The sequence below is a fragment of the Bos indicus x Bos taurus genome, chromosome 18 (genome assembly GCF_003369695.1).
Source record: "Bos indicus x Bos taurus breed Angus x Brahman F1 hybrid chromosome 18, Bos_hybrid_MaternalHap_v2.0, whole genome shotgun sequence".
NCBI classification, from domain to species: domain Eukaryota; kingdom Metazoa; phylum Chordata; class Mammalia; order Artiodactyla; family Bovidae; genus Bos; species Bos indicus x Bos taurus.
Window position 1 is genome coordinate 44,206,192 of NC_040093.1, and position 15,989 is coordinate 44,222,180.

The 15,989-nt window shown below is 41.0% G+C and overlaps 1 protein-coding gene across 6 annotated transcripts in view; it reads right to left on the reverse strand.

Moving 5' to 3' along the window:
• The window catches only part of CHD9 (chromodomain helicase DNA binding protein 9), a 224,888-nt gene that overhangs the window by 163,404 nt on the left and 45,495 nt on the right, over positions 1-15,989 (reverse strand). Inside the window, exon 1 of one of the 6 annotated variants that reach the window (XM_027513585.1) lies at positions 152-422. The exons of the other annotated variants lie outside the window; for them this stretch is intronic. The gene's annotated coding sequence lies outside the window, so the exon portion shown is untranslated. Of the gene's footprint in view, positions 1-151; positions 423-15,989 lie in introns of those variants that run through there. 6 annotated transcript variants of the gene reach the window in all.

Sequence of the window (15,989 nt, forward strand, 5' to 3'; positions counted from 1 at the left end):
CTCCCCTCGCCGCCCCGCCGCGGCCGCCACGTCAGGCCGCGCCCTCGCGGCGTTCTCTCCCCTCCCCGCGGCCTCACCGCCACGTCAGGCCCGGCAGGCACACCCCGGCCGCGAGCTGACCGGCGGCGGGGTCGGCGCCGAGGTCACTCACTTGCTGGGCATTTCCCCGCCAGGCTGGGGTCCTCCGAGGAACCGGGAGGGTTTCCGGAGCCTCCCTCTTGACACTGTCGTGATTTCGAACCCCAGGTTCTCCCTTCGGTCTGAGACGGCGGTGGCACACGCTTGTGCCGTAAAATCGGGAGCCAGGAGAGTGTCGCCGCGATGATACAGCGATTCAGTCCAGGTGCTAAGCACCAACCGCGAAAGGGGCGCCAGGCTAAGGAGAGACCCAGCCCCATGTCCCCATCTAGAGAGAGCGCGCGCACCTCAAGTGGTGGAGAGCCGGGCTGACACCTCGTCATCCCCATGATCAGGCCCGCGTTCTAAATTGCACAGCTCTGAAGGGAAAGAAAGAACAACTTCCTCCGACTCTCCCGCCCGCCACCCCCACCCCCCACCCCAAAGAGGGGAAGGAACTGGTCCAAGACTAGGGAGCGTACTAGAAAACCACTGGCTTACGAAGGCCTGGGGACACCTGGGTTCCTACTCTGTCACTAATTAACTGGGTGACCTACATTAAATCATAACGTGTCCCAAGGCCTCGGTTTTCTCTTCTGTGAAATGAAGAGGGTGGACACATTTTCTAAAAGCCTTCCGATTCTAAAAATTCTACGGGTCTCTTAGGTCCTGAGCTGGCTTTAATACCGGATTAAAACTTTAACATCCATATTTGAACGAGAGAAGACAAAATAACGGAAGGTTACAAGTTCAGTCGGGCTTCCCTCATAGCTCAGTCGGTAAATCATCTGCCTGCAATATGCAGCACCACCTTGTTTGTTCCGTTTCCCATCCTAGAAGGGTGATATTTAACATTCACTTTGAGAAGGGATAGACTACCCAGTCCAGTATTCTTGGGCTTCCCTTGTGGCTCAGCTGGTAAAGAATCCGCCTGCAGTGCTGGACATCAGGGTTCGATCCCTGGGTTGGGAAGATCCCCTGGAGAAGGGAAAGGCTACCCACTTCAGTATTCTGACCTGGAGACTTCCATGGACTGTATGGCGTCGCAAAGAGTCGGACACGACTGAGTGACTTGCACCGCACTTGAAGTTGACAGAAATATCTTGAATTTGTGTCTTCACAAAGAAGGATAGAGCAATGTCACTGTGCATGTTTATGCCTGACCAGAATGGAATGGCTGCAGTATACAGACAGCTAGTTGCCAAGTAATTTCACTCTTTATTAAGGCTGTCCAGAGTAGATCAACACAGCGTTGTTTAGCTGAGATACTGAAAGGGTTGGGAGAAAACCCTCCTGAGGGAAAAGGTACAATTACAGTTTTGATTCCCCTGGATACTTAATAACAACTACACTCTAGGATAAGAATACACAAAAAACAGTTCACCTTTGAGCTCCCTACACTACTTATTTGAATGCCACTTTAGCTTGCAAATTCTACCTGCTGAGTCAAATCTAAGGCCAGTAACATCTCATTTATCTGGCAAGATACTCCCTTTAAATGAAACCTCTACCTACTTTACAGAACTCCTCTCCCCAAGAAAACCCACATTTTCTTGAATACAGCCCTTTGAAAAATACACGCTTGGTGATTAAGGAGCATCCTTATCATTATTACCATTACTGCATTCTATTAAGACCAATGAATGCCCTTAAAATTATGTAGATCTATGTCTCTATTGCCTGGAGAATTCCAGGGACGGCGGGGCCTGGTGGGCTGCCGTCTATGGGGTCGCACAGAGTCGGACACGACTGAAGTGACTTAGCAGCAGCAGCAGCAGCATGTCTCTATAATTTCATGGCTGCAATCACCATCTGCAGTGATTTTGGAACCCCAAAAAATTAAGTCTGACACTGTTTCCACTGTTTCCCCATCTATTTCCCACGAAGTGATGGGACCAGATGCCATGATCTTAGTTTTCTGAATGTTGAGCTTTAAGCCAACTTTTTCACTCTCTTCTTTCACTTTCATCAAGAGGCTTTTTAGTTCCTCTTCACTTTCTGCCATAAGGGTCGTGTCATCTGCATATCTGAGGTTATTGATATTTCTGCCAGCAATCTTGATTCCAGCTTGTGCTTCTTCCAGCCCAGCGTTTCTCATGATGTACTCTGCATATAAGTTAAATAAGCAGGGTGACAATATACAGCTTTGACGTACTCCTTTTCCTATTTGGAACCAGTCTGTTGTTCCATGTCCAGTTCTAACTGTTGCTTCCTGACCTGCATACAGGTTTCTCAAGAGGCAGGTCAGGTGGTCTGGTATTCCCATCTCTTTCAGAATTTTCCATAGTTTGTTGTGATCCACACAGTCAAAGGCTTTGGCATAGTCAATAAAGCAGAAATAGAGGTTTTTCTGCAACTCTCTTGCTTTTTCCATGATCCAGCAGATGTTGGCAATTTGATCTCTGGTTCCTCTGCCTTTTCTAAAACCAGCTTGAACATCTGGAAGTTCACGGTTCACGTATTGCTGAAGCCTGGCTTGGAGAATTTTGAGCATTACTTTACTAGTGTGTGAGATGAGTGCAATTGTGCGGTAGCTTGACCATTCTTTTGCATTGCCTTTCTTTGGGATTGGAATGAAAACTGACCTTTTCCATTCCTGTGGCTACTGCTGAGTTTTCCAAATTTGCTGGCTTACTGAGTGCAGCACTTCAAAAGCATCATCTTTCAGGATTTGAAATTCTTCCTACTCCTTGGAAGGAAAGTTGTGACCAACCTAGATAGCATATTAAAAAGCAGAGACATTACTTTGCCAACAAAGGTCCGTCTAGTCAAAGTTATGGTTTTTCCAGTGGTCATGTATGGATGTGAGAGTTGGACTGTGAAGAAAGCTGAGCGCCGAAGAATTGATGCTTTGGAACTGTGGTGTTGGAGAAGACTCTTGAGAGTCCCTTGGACTGCAAGGAGATCCAACCAGTCCATTCTGAAGGAGATCAGTCCTGGGTGTTCATTGGAAGGACAGATGCTGAAGCTGAAACTCCAATACTTTGGCCACCTCATGCGAAGAGTTGACTCATTGGAAAAGACCCTGATGCTGGGAGGGATTGGGGGCAGGGGGAGAAGGGGACAACAGAGGATGAGATGGCTGGATGGCATCACCGACTCGATGGACATGAGTTTGGGTAAACTCCGGGAGTTGGTGATGGACAGGGAGGCCTGGCGTGCTGTGATTCATGGGGTCGCAAACGGTCGGGTACGACTGAGCGACTGAACTGAACTGAACTGATGTCTCTATAATAAATTACCTCTAGAATGCTGTTTTATGATTACTTTAGATTTACATCTGTTTGTTTTATGTCTCCTTTCTCACTACTGGGCTGACACTTCTCCATTCTTCTACCTAACAACCTTGTTTCCTGTTTTTGTTTGTTTGTTTTTAATGATTCTATTGCACTATGAACTTAGACACAGATAAACTTCTATTATTAGTTTAGACTTTCAAGTTTTGAGTAACGATTTTCTGTGGGGCTGTCCTGTGTATTAAGCACATGAGGTTCTGTGACATCTATTTTAACTGCTCAATAACTAGTTTTTACTTATTTCTTAAATCTTAGTAGTATTCTTGATAACTGAAGTGTCTGAATATGTGCACTCTAGAAAAACCATTGCAAAGGATGGCTCTACATTTGAGGATTTAGAGGCTACATCAGTAAATACTACTTTTTGCAATTTAAATGAATAAGAATCAATAATCATCAACATCTAAATCTAGTAATAATCGCTTACTAGTTCCTCAGGCAATGGAATATCCACAACCAGGTGGTAGCAATGCGCTCTCCAGGTCCCTGTATCCCACTCTAAAAATGGCTCCATTCCTACCCAAAGTCTTTCAAACCCCAAAGATCCCATATCTGCAAACACAATGTTTCAGGTCTCTAGGAAGCTGTGCTATGTCAGACAGCTGTTCTTCACACCCTGAATGAAGCATTCTACAAGTGTATCCAGTCTGTACCATTTACTGAAATCTAACTAGTCCCAAGCACTGTGTAAGGGTTTATAAAGGTTGCTCAGGAAGCTAGCAACTTCCAGCTTTGTTATAGTATTATTTACATAATTGTATTTTATTTTACATTCACAGTGATTCTATGAGAAAGGGATTATTTTCCCCTATTTTATAGATGGGAAGGGTTAAAAATCTTGCCCTGGTTACACAATCACTGAGTAACAGAGATAGGATTCAAACTTTAAAAAGCCTGTAACTCTTTGCTATTATACTATATCCCTCCCTGAGCTTTAGTTTCCAATTCCAAGTTTACTAAGGAAACTTATATTAACTAATTTGGCACCTTGTAAGGAAGAATTCCCTGCATAGCCATTTTAGTTAAGATTACCAAGAAAGGAATATCTCAAAATGCATATAGTGTATCAAACTTGGCATTTTCTTGCAAGTTTGAGGGGTATGAACCAATGCTCTGGTACTGTGCACTTTGGGGAATAACTGGTAAAATCAAGATTCTAAGATGGCAAAACTAAGGATTAGACCCTACTTCAGTGAGACCTACAGAAGTGATGCCCACAGAACAGTCAAAAAACCTTAAAGAAAGAAGAAAGTTAGAGGATGCTCACTTTCTGACTTCAAAACTTACTACAGCATTGCAGAAATTGGACAGTGTGGTACTGGCATAAGGATAGACATATAGATCAATGGACTAAAATTGAGAGTCCAGAAAAAAAAATCTTACATTTATAGTTAATTGATTATCAACAAGACTGCCAAGACATTTAAATTGAGAATGGCAACTCTATATGCTAGAGAATGAAGTTGGATCCCTACCTCACACCAAATACAAAAAAGAATAAATGAAAAAGGATCATAGACCCCAATGTAAGAGGTAACACTATAGCACTCTAAGAAGAAAACACAGGAGTAAATCGTCAGGGACTTGGGTTAGGCAATGGTTTCATGTATATGGTACCAAAAGCATAAAGAATAAAAGAAAATATAAATTGGACTTCATTAAAATAAAAAAACTTTTGCACAAGCAACCAAAGGAAAAAAATAGATAAACTGAATGTCAAAATAGAAAACTTCTGTGCTTCAAAGGACACTATTAAGAAAATGCAAAGAAAGACACCTACAGAATGACAGAAAATATCTGCAAATCATACATCTGATAAGGGTATAGTATCCAGAATATATAAAGATCTCTTACAACTCAGCTATTTTTTAAAAATCCAATTTTAAAATAGGCAAAGTATTTTTGAATAGACATTTCTTTGATGAAGATATACCACAGCCAATATGCACATGAAAAATGCACTCTAATAATTGGTAGTTATTAACAAAATGCAAATCAAAACCACAATGAAATATGACTTCACATCCATTAGGATGGCTATCATAAAAAAGACTGGCAATAACCAGTGTCTGTGAGGATGTGAAGAAGAAGTTAGAACCCTCATACATTGCTGGTAGGAAAGTATTCAAAAAATGGTGCAGCCACTTTGGTCAACAGTCCTTCCAAAGGTTAAACATAGTTAGTATATGACCCAGAAGCCCCAGTGAGATGAACACATGTGTGTAACTTACACACAGATGTTCATAGCAACGTTATTCATAATAGCCCCAAAGTGGAAACAACCCAAATATCCATCAAATGACGAACTGAACCAAAGTGTTACATCCATACAATGGAAAATTATTCAACCATAAAAAGAATTGATTGACTACTGCTACCTGGTATACCATGGAAGAAGCTTGAAAACATTCTGCAGAATGATAAGAGCCAGATACAAAAGACCACATATATAGCTCCATTTACGTGAAATGTCCAGATTAAGGAATCAAGGGAGAAACGAAGTGGATTAGTGGTTACCTATGGCTGGGTTGGGGAGAAAGGGATGAAGAATGAAGAGTGACTGATAATAGATATTTATGGGGGGGTGGGGGATAATGAAAATGTTCTAAAATTAGATTGTGGTGATGTTTGTACAACTAAATACCACTGAAATATGAATTTTTATGGTAGGTAAACACTATTTCATTAAAGCTGTTTTTTAAAAAGTAATCCCTACCAGCAACTTTCAACTTTGTTACAGTATTACGATCATTAAATTCATATATTTATGTATGACTTAGCAGTCACTTCAGTCATGTCTGACTCTGTGCAACCCCAGAGACAGCAGCCCACCAGGCTCCTCCATCCATGGGATTTTCCAGGCAAGAGTACTGGAGTGGGGTGCCATTTCCTTCTCCAATGCATGAAAGTGAAAAGTGAAAGTGAAGTTGCTCAGTTGTGTCCGACTCTTAGAGACCCCATGGACTGCAGCCCACCAGGCTCCTCCATCCATGGGATTTTCCAGGCAAGAGTACTGGAGTGGGATGCCATTGCCTTCTCCAATATTTATATATACATATATGTATATATATATATATATACATATACACACACACACATATATATACATACACATATATACATACATACACACATGTTGAGCAAAAGGAATAGATACATTTTAATTATATTTATCAATTAAGCAGCAAATAATTTTTTTAATTTGAAGATTATTGGAGTGGCACTGTTACTTCTCACAATGAGCTCACCAGTTTGGTGACTTTGGGGTAATTTATATGCATTTACTCCAGGAGTTGGTGATGGACAGGGAGGCCTGGTGTGCTGCGATTCATGGGGTCGCAAAGAGTTGGACACTTCTGAGTGACTGAACTGAACTGAACTGAAATACCCTCATCATGTATGTCTACCAGGCTGGGAACTGTGTTGGCTACAGAAGAAGGGATTGTTATTCCCATATAAATAATCATGAATTATTAGTAATAAATACTGAACAAATGTGTGTAGATAAAATATTTTCATTCATCTTCTTTGACATTCATTCACAGGTTGAGGCACTAAAGTAAATGTTCTTTCACAGAGTATACTTTTGTAATCTTTTACACATTTTAGTACATTCATAACTTAAAATGTTTTATGCCCCATTGTATTATGGAATCTAACATGTTTTCCATCTTTCCGCAATTATAAGTAGTAGCTTGAGGAGTTTAGATACTTGTCCACTTTACTCAGTTGTGTCTGATTCTGCAGCCCCATGGACTATAACTTGCCAGGCTCCTCTGTCCAGAGGATTTTTCAGGCAAGAATACTGGAGTGGGTTGCCATTTCCTTCAGTAGTGAGTAAAAACTAACTTCACATTAGCCCCTGGGTGTTGTGAAATTTCCTGAATTCCATGGAGAATACAGGTACTTTTTAGAACAGGGGTAAAGGACATCACTAGAAAGCTCTTTAGCTTTCCTTTTCAGGCTCTTGTTCAAGCAAATAGAAAAGAGGGTCGGCTTTCAGTTGTAGCTTAGAGCACCTCAAAGATCAATTAAAAGCATGTTCAGCACTGTTTTCAAATCTAGAGGCTGCTGATAAAAACATCCAAAGGATGTATTCAGCCAGGCGGCTGTTCTTCAGACTCTTATTTTAGGCCTACTTAATCAGGGAAAGATCTTAGAGTCTCTAAATTGTATCTATTTTATCCCCTGCTTTTAGTTAGGAATATACCTCTAAGCATGATCCTACTTGACAGTTCAAATCTTTCACTGTTTTGATTTTCTACAGTTGCTTGTCCTGGGAATTTCCTGGCAGTTCAAGGACTAGGACTGCATGCTCTCACTGCCAAGGGTCTGGGTTTGATCCCTGGTCAGGGAACTAAGATCCCACATGCTTCATGGCACGGCGAAAAAAAAAACAACAACACAACAGTTGCTTGTCCTAATCTTCAAAGAGGTTTTGCTGTTTTCTTTGATAAGACATCCTGAGCATCTTATTCCCTCTCTTTGTCCATCTGCTTTTCTTTGGGTAACATAAGCAGTCCTGGAGAAGTTTCTAAATCAAGTTAGAGGGGATGAAGTGTATAATGTGCAGCTGCTATTTAAGAAATTAATTCATTCAACAAATATTTAAAGAATATCTGTGAATGGGAATTCCCTGGTAGTCCTGTGGTTAGGCCTCGATGCTTTCACTGCCTAGGGCAGTGAAAGTCATAGAGATTAAGCCTTCTGCAGGCTTATATTTGATTTCTCCACTACAGATATTTGGGCTTCCTGGGTGGTGCAGTGGTAAAGAAACAGCCTGCCAATTCAGGAGATGCAAGAGACAAGGGTTCGATCCCTGGGTCAGGGAGATCCCTTGGGGTAGGAAATGGCAACCCACTTCAGTATTCTTGCCTGGGAAATCCCACGGACAGAAGAGCCTGGAGGGTTACAGGCCATGGGGTCACAAAGAGTCGGACACAGCTGAGCATACACACACACACGCAGATTTCTGACAAACATCCCACCTTCCAGAACATCTGGTTGGGTAGAGAACTCAAAAACAGCATGTCAGAAAGTATGTGGGTCCAATCCCTAGTGAGAGAACTAAGATCCTGCAAGCCTCATGGTGCGGCCAAAAAAGAAAAGAAAAGAATACCTGTGAGGTGCCAGGCGCAGTGCTAGGTGCTGGAAATACAACAGTGAAAAAATAGGCATGGTCCTTTGCCTTGTGACAAGTTTTGTAAAGTAAATAAACACCCACTAATTAATTATTTTTACTAATTTTCTAATACTTAACTTACAGATACTGTGATTGGTGTACTTAAAAAAAGAAGTATGCTCTATATCACAGAGCCTAAGGACTAATGGAAACTGTAGACTTGTATTTTTCTAATCAACTAGTTTGTTTTAGAGGTATTACAGGCATCTTATTTCAAGGAGAAATCCATCCTGGTGCAATTGAAATCCATCTTGTCTTGTTTCAGCTTCAAAAAAGAGAAAATTGCACCAGGTTTCCTGTGAATATTTCTTGACTTGTTTTTCCTTATTCATTATAGCCACGACTATAATTTGGTCACCATCTTTCCATAATCGGCCAGGTTTCACACTTCCTGTTGTGTCTGGGAAAGAGCTTACAGAACTCATGTATTATTGCTAGGAATAAAATCTTTAACAATTACTTTAGTCTTGTATTTAAAAAAAAAATTGAAATTTTTTTTCTTGCCTCATATGGATTTCTTCAGAAGGGCTGTCTTTCTTATTAAGATCATCTTTTACAGCACTTTTATTTTATCAGGGTAACATACCATCTCTTATGTAAAAGCATGAGGGGATTATTGGAATTCTTGGACATTCTGGTTGAGGATACATATTAATTATAGTTGTTTTCCCTGCACTGAACCCCATGGTTTGTTTTATAGAAAATGAGTAACAACATGCCAACGAGGAAAATTAATTCCAGGTTACATGATTGAAAAAAAATTGTTTTAAATTCAAGAGCAGAGAGGCCTTAGAAAGCTTTGCTGAAAATAAATCAGTGTAGCTTTTTTTTCCCTCTGGTTACCATTACACAGTAAGCAGTTAGTAACCCTGAACATTTTTTTTTTTTTTTGGCTTCGCTTCATGGCTTGGGGGATCTCATCTTAGTTCCCCAATCAGGGATTGAACTTGGGCCCTCAGCAGTGAAATCACAGAGTACTAACCACTGGACCACCAGGGAATTCCCATATCCTGCACAACTGAAGTAGAAATCTTTATGAAAACAAGCAAAGGAATTGAGTCAATGTTTCTTTAAACAAGATATTGATAGAAATTAAGCCTCTCAGTCCTTAAAGAATCTGCCTGCAATGCAGGAGACTGGGGTTTGATTCCTAGGTCGGGAAAATCCCCTGGAGAAGGAAATGGCAACCCACTCCAATATTCTTGCCTGGGAAATCCCATGGACAGAGGAGCCTGGTGGGCTACAATCCACAGGGTCGCAAGACTCAGACACAACTTTGTGACTAAACCACCATAGGCACAAATTTGATTTCTCCAACATTACAGATATTTGACAAACAGCTCACCTTCCAAAAAATTTGGTTGGGTAGAAACCTCAAAAACAGTACTTCAGAAAACTGAATTTCTTCCAAAATGAGGCCAGTTCTGCCACACTGATAGACTGTATTTGAGTGATGGCTAGTAACAAGATAAAAGACTAAAATGTTAGGCCAAATCTTCTTGATAGCAAATATATAATTGAATTTACCCCTTTTCACAGTTTATCTCAGTGTCATGGAGGTCTGCCTAGCTTTTTCTCATAGTTAGCAATTTTTGGCTAATCCTGTGGAACCCTGTGTCCAGCACACAGTACCCTGGCTCCTGGGGGACACTTCTCTTTGGGTTCCCTTTGCAGAGTGTGTGCTGTTTGGCAGGGACATGCTGAGCGATGTGTGCAAACTATAAGTAATGTCAGGCTAGAGCTTGCTCACTCTCTGCCACTCCCCTTTCTAGATAAACGAAAGGGACTGCAGGCTTTTCTGTTCTTCAAACACACCACTCTCCTTGTCTTGGGATTTTTTCACCCTCTATTCCCTCTGCCTTACCATAGGCTCTGGGTTCAGCTGCTCCTTCAGGTTTTGCAAAAATGATTCCTCTTAGAGGCCTTCCTTGACGCCTAATTACTCAGTGTGTTTCCTTCTTAACACCACAGTCCTGTTTGTGTGTTTGTCTCTGCCCACTAGAAAGCAAGATTCTGGAGGCCGAGGCAGGGCCACTTTTGCTCCTGGAAGTATTTCCAGCACCTAGAACGCTTGTGCTCAAGAAATGCGTATTTTCACTACTGTATTTATAATGGATGACCAACAAGGATCTACTGTATGGCACAGGGAACTCTCCTCACTATCTGTGATAACCTGAATGAGAAAAGAATTTGAAAAAGAACAGGTACACCTATATGTATGACCGAATGACTTTCCTATACACCTGAAACCAACACAACATGTTCATCAACTATGCTCCAACACAAAAACTCTCATTACAAAAAGATAAATGTCTGTTTTATCCTGATGAACTCCTTACCCAACATATCTGTAATGTCCTGGCTGGAAGAACTGCTGTCATTTGGGGTTATCCCACCTGGTTTTGAACAAGATACTGGAAGCCTCAACTGGAAATTCTCAAACCTTCATACTAGCATCACTGGGGAAACTTCAAAACTACCTTTGCTTAGACCCCGCCCCAACCTAGGGGTGATGGGTCTCGGGCACCAATATGTTTTAAAAGCTCTTTGTGTCTTTGCTTGTGTGACCAAGGTAGAAAGTACTGGTCTAAGTGACATGGAACTGAATAACTACCCAACTACCATGCTCTTCTCCTCTAGGTGAGTCATTCCTGTGTCACCTCTGTTTAGGGAAACTCAAAGTATTCTTTAGACTTTACCTTTGTGGCTTCTGAATACCTGCCTTGTTATCACAAAGGGGCAGAATTCGGCATAAACCAAATGAAAAATTTACCTCTCAGGAAAAAGACAAGGTGTTCAAGTAACCTAGGTTCATCTGTTAGTTCTTATTTAGTCTCGAAGTCATGTCCAACTCTTTGCAACCCAGCTAGGCTCCTCTGTCCATGGGATTTCTCAGGTAAGAATACTGGAGTGGGTTGTCATTTCCTACTCCAGGGGATTCTTTCTGACCAGGGATTGAACCTGCATCTCCTGCAATGGGACAGGAGGATTCTTTACCACTGAGCTACCTGGGAACCCCTCATCTGTTAATACTTGCTCTGAAAACCTCAAACTCAAAGGGGAAAGTTCCAGCATTTTTCTTCCTTCATAAAAGAAAGTCATCAACAAACTTCTTCATTTAGCTGTAGAAATCAGAAGCAATCACTCAAGTGCAAAGCAAGCAAAAAAACAATGCTCCCAGAAGAGGGATGTGTCCAAATTCCATCCCCTTCTTTGTAAGAAACAGTGATCAAGTAGTGGTTGGCTCAGAAACACTTGTCCAGGGACTTCGCTGGTAGTCCAGCGGCTAAGACTCTGAGCTCCCAATGCAGGGGGCCCGGGTTCCATTCTGGGTCAGGGAACTAGATCCCACATGCTGCCACTAAAGATCTCTTGTGGTTCAGTGAAGACCAAGATCCCCTGGATTACAACTAAGACCCTGGACAGCCAAAAAGATACATAAATATTAAAAAAAACAAAAAACAAAAAAAACGGAAAAGAAACACTTGTCCATACTTTTTGTTATGGCAAACTCTAAACTTTAAGACCTTACATAAAATTGGGACCTCTTTTTTTTTTTAAGGTAAAGCAATGGTTATTGGTATTTTCCTCAAACTGTGCAACTTAATAAGCTGTTCTCTTCTTTATTTTTCAAAACCACCATCAGAACTGTTCACAAAAGCTAGATTCATGCTAAAAGTCAATGTTGTTTCCCCTCCAGTTAGAAAACCTAAATAACTATAGTAAAATGAGTGTGCACACAGGATTAGAAGTAGAAACATTTGAGTTACCATCCAGGCCCTATCACTTGCCAACTGAATGAATGATCCGCAATTTTTCTTGCCTGTTAAATGAGAATCAGAACACCTATGCTCCCTGCCCCATGTCGTTGTTTCTTGCTAGTAATATTCATAGACTTCCTCTGAAAATGTTGCAGTGTGCAAATGAAAATTCCTGGGTGGGAGGGAGGCTCAAGAGACAGGGGATTCAAGTTGTTGTATGGCTGAAACCAATACAACATTGTAAAGCAATTATCCTCCAATATAAAAATTAATTTTAAAAAATGAAAATTACCGGTCTTCCGTCTTACAATGAACTTTTAAGCAAAAAACAAACAACTATTAAAAAAAACCACAGTGGTTACAGTAATTAGAAATGTTGACCCAGGATATACGAAGTGTCCAGCAAAGTGCTGAAGAAGTTGTCCCTGAATCCATTAAACCAGATCACCCAACAGGGAAAGCCATTTCCTCTGCAACAGGAGAAACTCAGCTCGGCCAAATCCAGAAATAACACAATAAATCCACTTATTCATCCCCAAAAGTCTGTTTCCACCCTTTAAAGTTCTTTCATCTCCGGCAAAAGATGTCCAGGCTATAAAAGGGACTATTTAAATTCAGAAAGCCTTGGGGCTCCCCTGGTGGCTCAGGAATACAGAATCCACCTGCCAATGCAGGAGACAGGGGTTCAATCTCTGACCCAGGAGGATCCCACATGCTGCAGGGCAGCTAAACCCGTACACCACAGCTACTGAGCCTGTGCTCTAGAGCCCAGGAACCACAACTACAGAAGCCCAAGAGCCCTAGAGCCTGTGTTCCCCAATGAGAAGCCACCGTAATGAGAAGCCCTCCTGCCACCAGAGAGTAGCCCCCTCTCGCCACAACTAGAGAAAAGCCCAAGCAGCAACAAAGACCCAGCACAGCTAAAAATAAATGAATAAAATTATTTAAAAATCAATTAATCCAGAGAGCCTCTATTTAGTCAAGATCAGGGCACTGAATTTGAATAGCTATGAGTTTAAAATTCTATTCCAGGGTTTCAGTAGGTAAGAGGATATAGAAAGTTGCAAGTTGATGGCAGTTTTGCAGTTGATCCCAGGACAGCTTACAACAGAACTCCTGCCTCCTAACTTTTCAAGGTTAAAAGCCAACCTTAGAGGTTGTCTGGCTGAGAATATGCTGGGACAGGTATGGATTAGAATCCTATGTGGTCCTGGTAAGTCTTTAACCTCACCTAGACTTTATTTATTTGTAAAATAGAGATTAAAAACATCTCTTTTACAGTGTAAATAATCCGAAGCTTAGAGATGATATACATAAAACCAGCACAAATTAGGTTATCAATAAATCATAGCTAATTTTTAAGAGCCAGTTGAGTGATTTTCAGATTTCTCCCACTGACAGATCACTGTAAACTGCTGATACAATTTACCAAGTCATATGAACCGAGAAAAGCTTTGTTGTTGCTGTGTTTGGTCACTAAGTCGTGTTCGACGCTTCTGCAACCCTGTGGACTGTAGCCACCAGGCTCCTCTGTCCATAGGATTCTCCAGGCAACAATACTGGAGTGAGTAGCCATTCCCTTCTCCAGGGGATCGTCCTGACCCATGGATCAAATCCAGGTCTCTCACATTGCAGGCAGATTCATTACCATCTGAGCCACAAGGGAAGCCCCCCACGTGCTGCTCCCCAACCCCAAGAAAAGCTTATTTAGTAGCACATATGACTCTACTGTATGTGTATACATGGTATCACAAAAGATCACATCTGGGGACTTCCCTGGTGGTCCAATGGCTAAGAATCCACCTTCCAGGGGACAGGGGTTCCATCCTTGGTCAGGGAGCTAGGATCCTACATGCCATGGGGCAATTAAGCCCACACACCACAACTGGAGAGTCCATGTGATGCAAGTAAAGATTCCGTATGTCACAACTTAAGACCTGATGCAGACAAATAAATAAATTAATTAAAAAAAAAAAAAAAAAACCTCTGTTCATCAGAACAAAGACTTTCTTAAATCCCCTCAAAACAAACTGGGTCATGTGTCTAGTCTTCCCACATTATTTGTTGGCTGCATGTTGATTTGGTTTATAGGTGTAATAGCAGGTAAAACAGACAAGCTGTGGTAGACCAATGGAGAAAAGTCCTATCGTTCTGATTAGCTGCAGGCCTCACAGAGTTTGCAAACCTTACCTAATAACATCTTACTGATATTGATAAACTAATTCAATGATTTTGAAATCTTTCTGAAGACGAGGAACTTCTTTCTTTAAAAAGATTATTATAATTTTTTTTTTTTTTTCAGGAGCTCAAGATCTAAAACACAGAAAAGCAGAAGTCCTGAATGAAAAAACAGAACCAAGGCTGAGGAGCCTTTCTGTAAGCTTAGGCACCCCCTGCCCTTCCCCACCCTTAGAAAGGCATCTCTGAAGACTTCCTGGGCTTGGAGGGGAACATTTTGAAAAATCCCTTCAGTTCAGGCCTTCATTCTGCAGATAAGGAGATTAAACCCCAAGGGACTAAGAAATCCACCCAAGGTGGTCCTGTGAGTCTATGAAAGAACCAACCCTGGGACCCAGGCCTCTGACTTCTCTGTTCAGCATTTTCTTGACTCAGAGGTTACTAGTTTTGAATTTTTCAAACAGCATAGCTGGGAAACTTTGATTTATTTCCCAAGATAACTGGTTAAATAGGTGAGGCAGAACCTTGGCAAAGCCAGTCAACTCTCTAAAAAATTTATCTTCTTAATGGAAGGTTGATCAGATGTCCCTCCTCTGTCTACTTCGGCCATCATGTTCTATAATGTACTAAAATCCTCTGTTTTATACCAGACATCATAAATGGTCTGCCCAGTGTATCCAAGTCTCTTGGGCTGGTTGCTCTCATTTAAAAATCAGAAGATTTTGGCCTAGAAATGTGGATTTCCAACTTCTGCTGAAAATGGAGAAATCCTAGCAATACTGAATTCTCTCTCTCTTTTTTTTTTAACTAACATGTCCTTTATTCTATGTTGTCCTATTAGAGTTTTATTTATACCAATACTGTGATATGCTTAAGATACAGATCAGTAAATAAAAATATTAAAGATACCAGTACAGAAAATTCATTCAACCAATTAAAGCAAAAACCAAAGCTCTGGAACAAGACAAGCCTTAAGCAAAAATGTTTGGATATACTCAGGGAACTCCTCTTTTGAGCCATATCCCAGGTCTCTGATTTCAGTGACCCTATTTAATAAGCACATCAACCAAGAAAGGCCAGCAAAAGGTTTTAAGAGGTAAGCAAATGTAGACTTATTTTGTAATACACAAAGTGCTAATTTCAGTAGATCCATGAAAATAGAGAACATCTGAGAAAGATCATCAATAGAAGTCACTCAGCCCAAATTAACGTTAGACATCAGTTTTTACAGCATTATTTTAAATCTATATAAACAAGTTCAAATTTTCTTTGAAGAAAGAAACTTGTTAAGAAACTTAGTAGTTTCTTAAACTTTATAGAAAACCCTCTACAATTTCTAATGCTTATTAACATAAGCATACATGAACTACCTTTGTAATAGAAACAGTTGTTCAAATGTTAATTCTGAATTCTCATTCCTAGTTAACACTCCCAGGAGCTGAGAAGAGGCAGGCA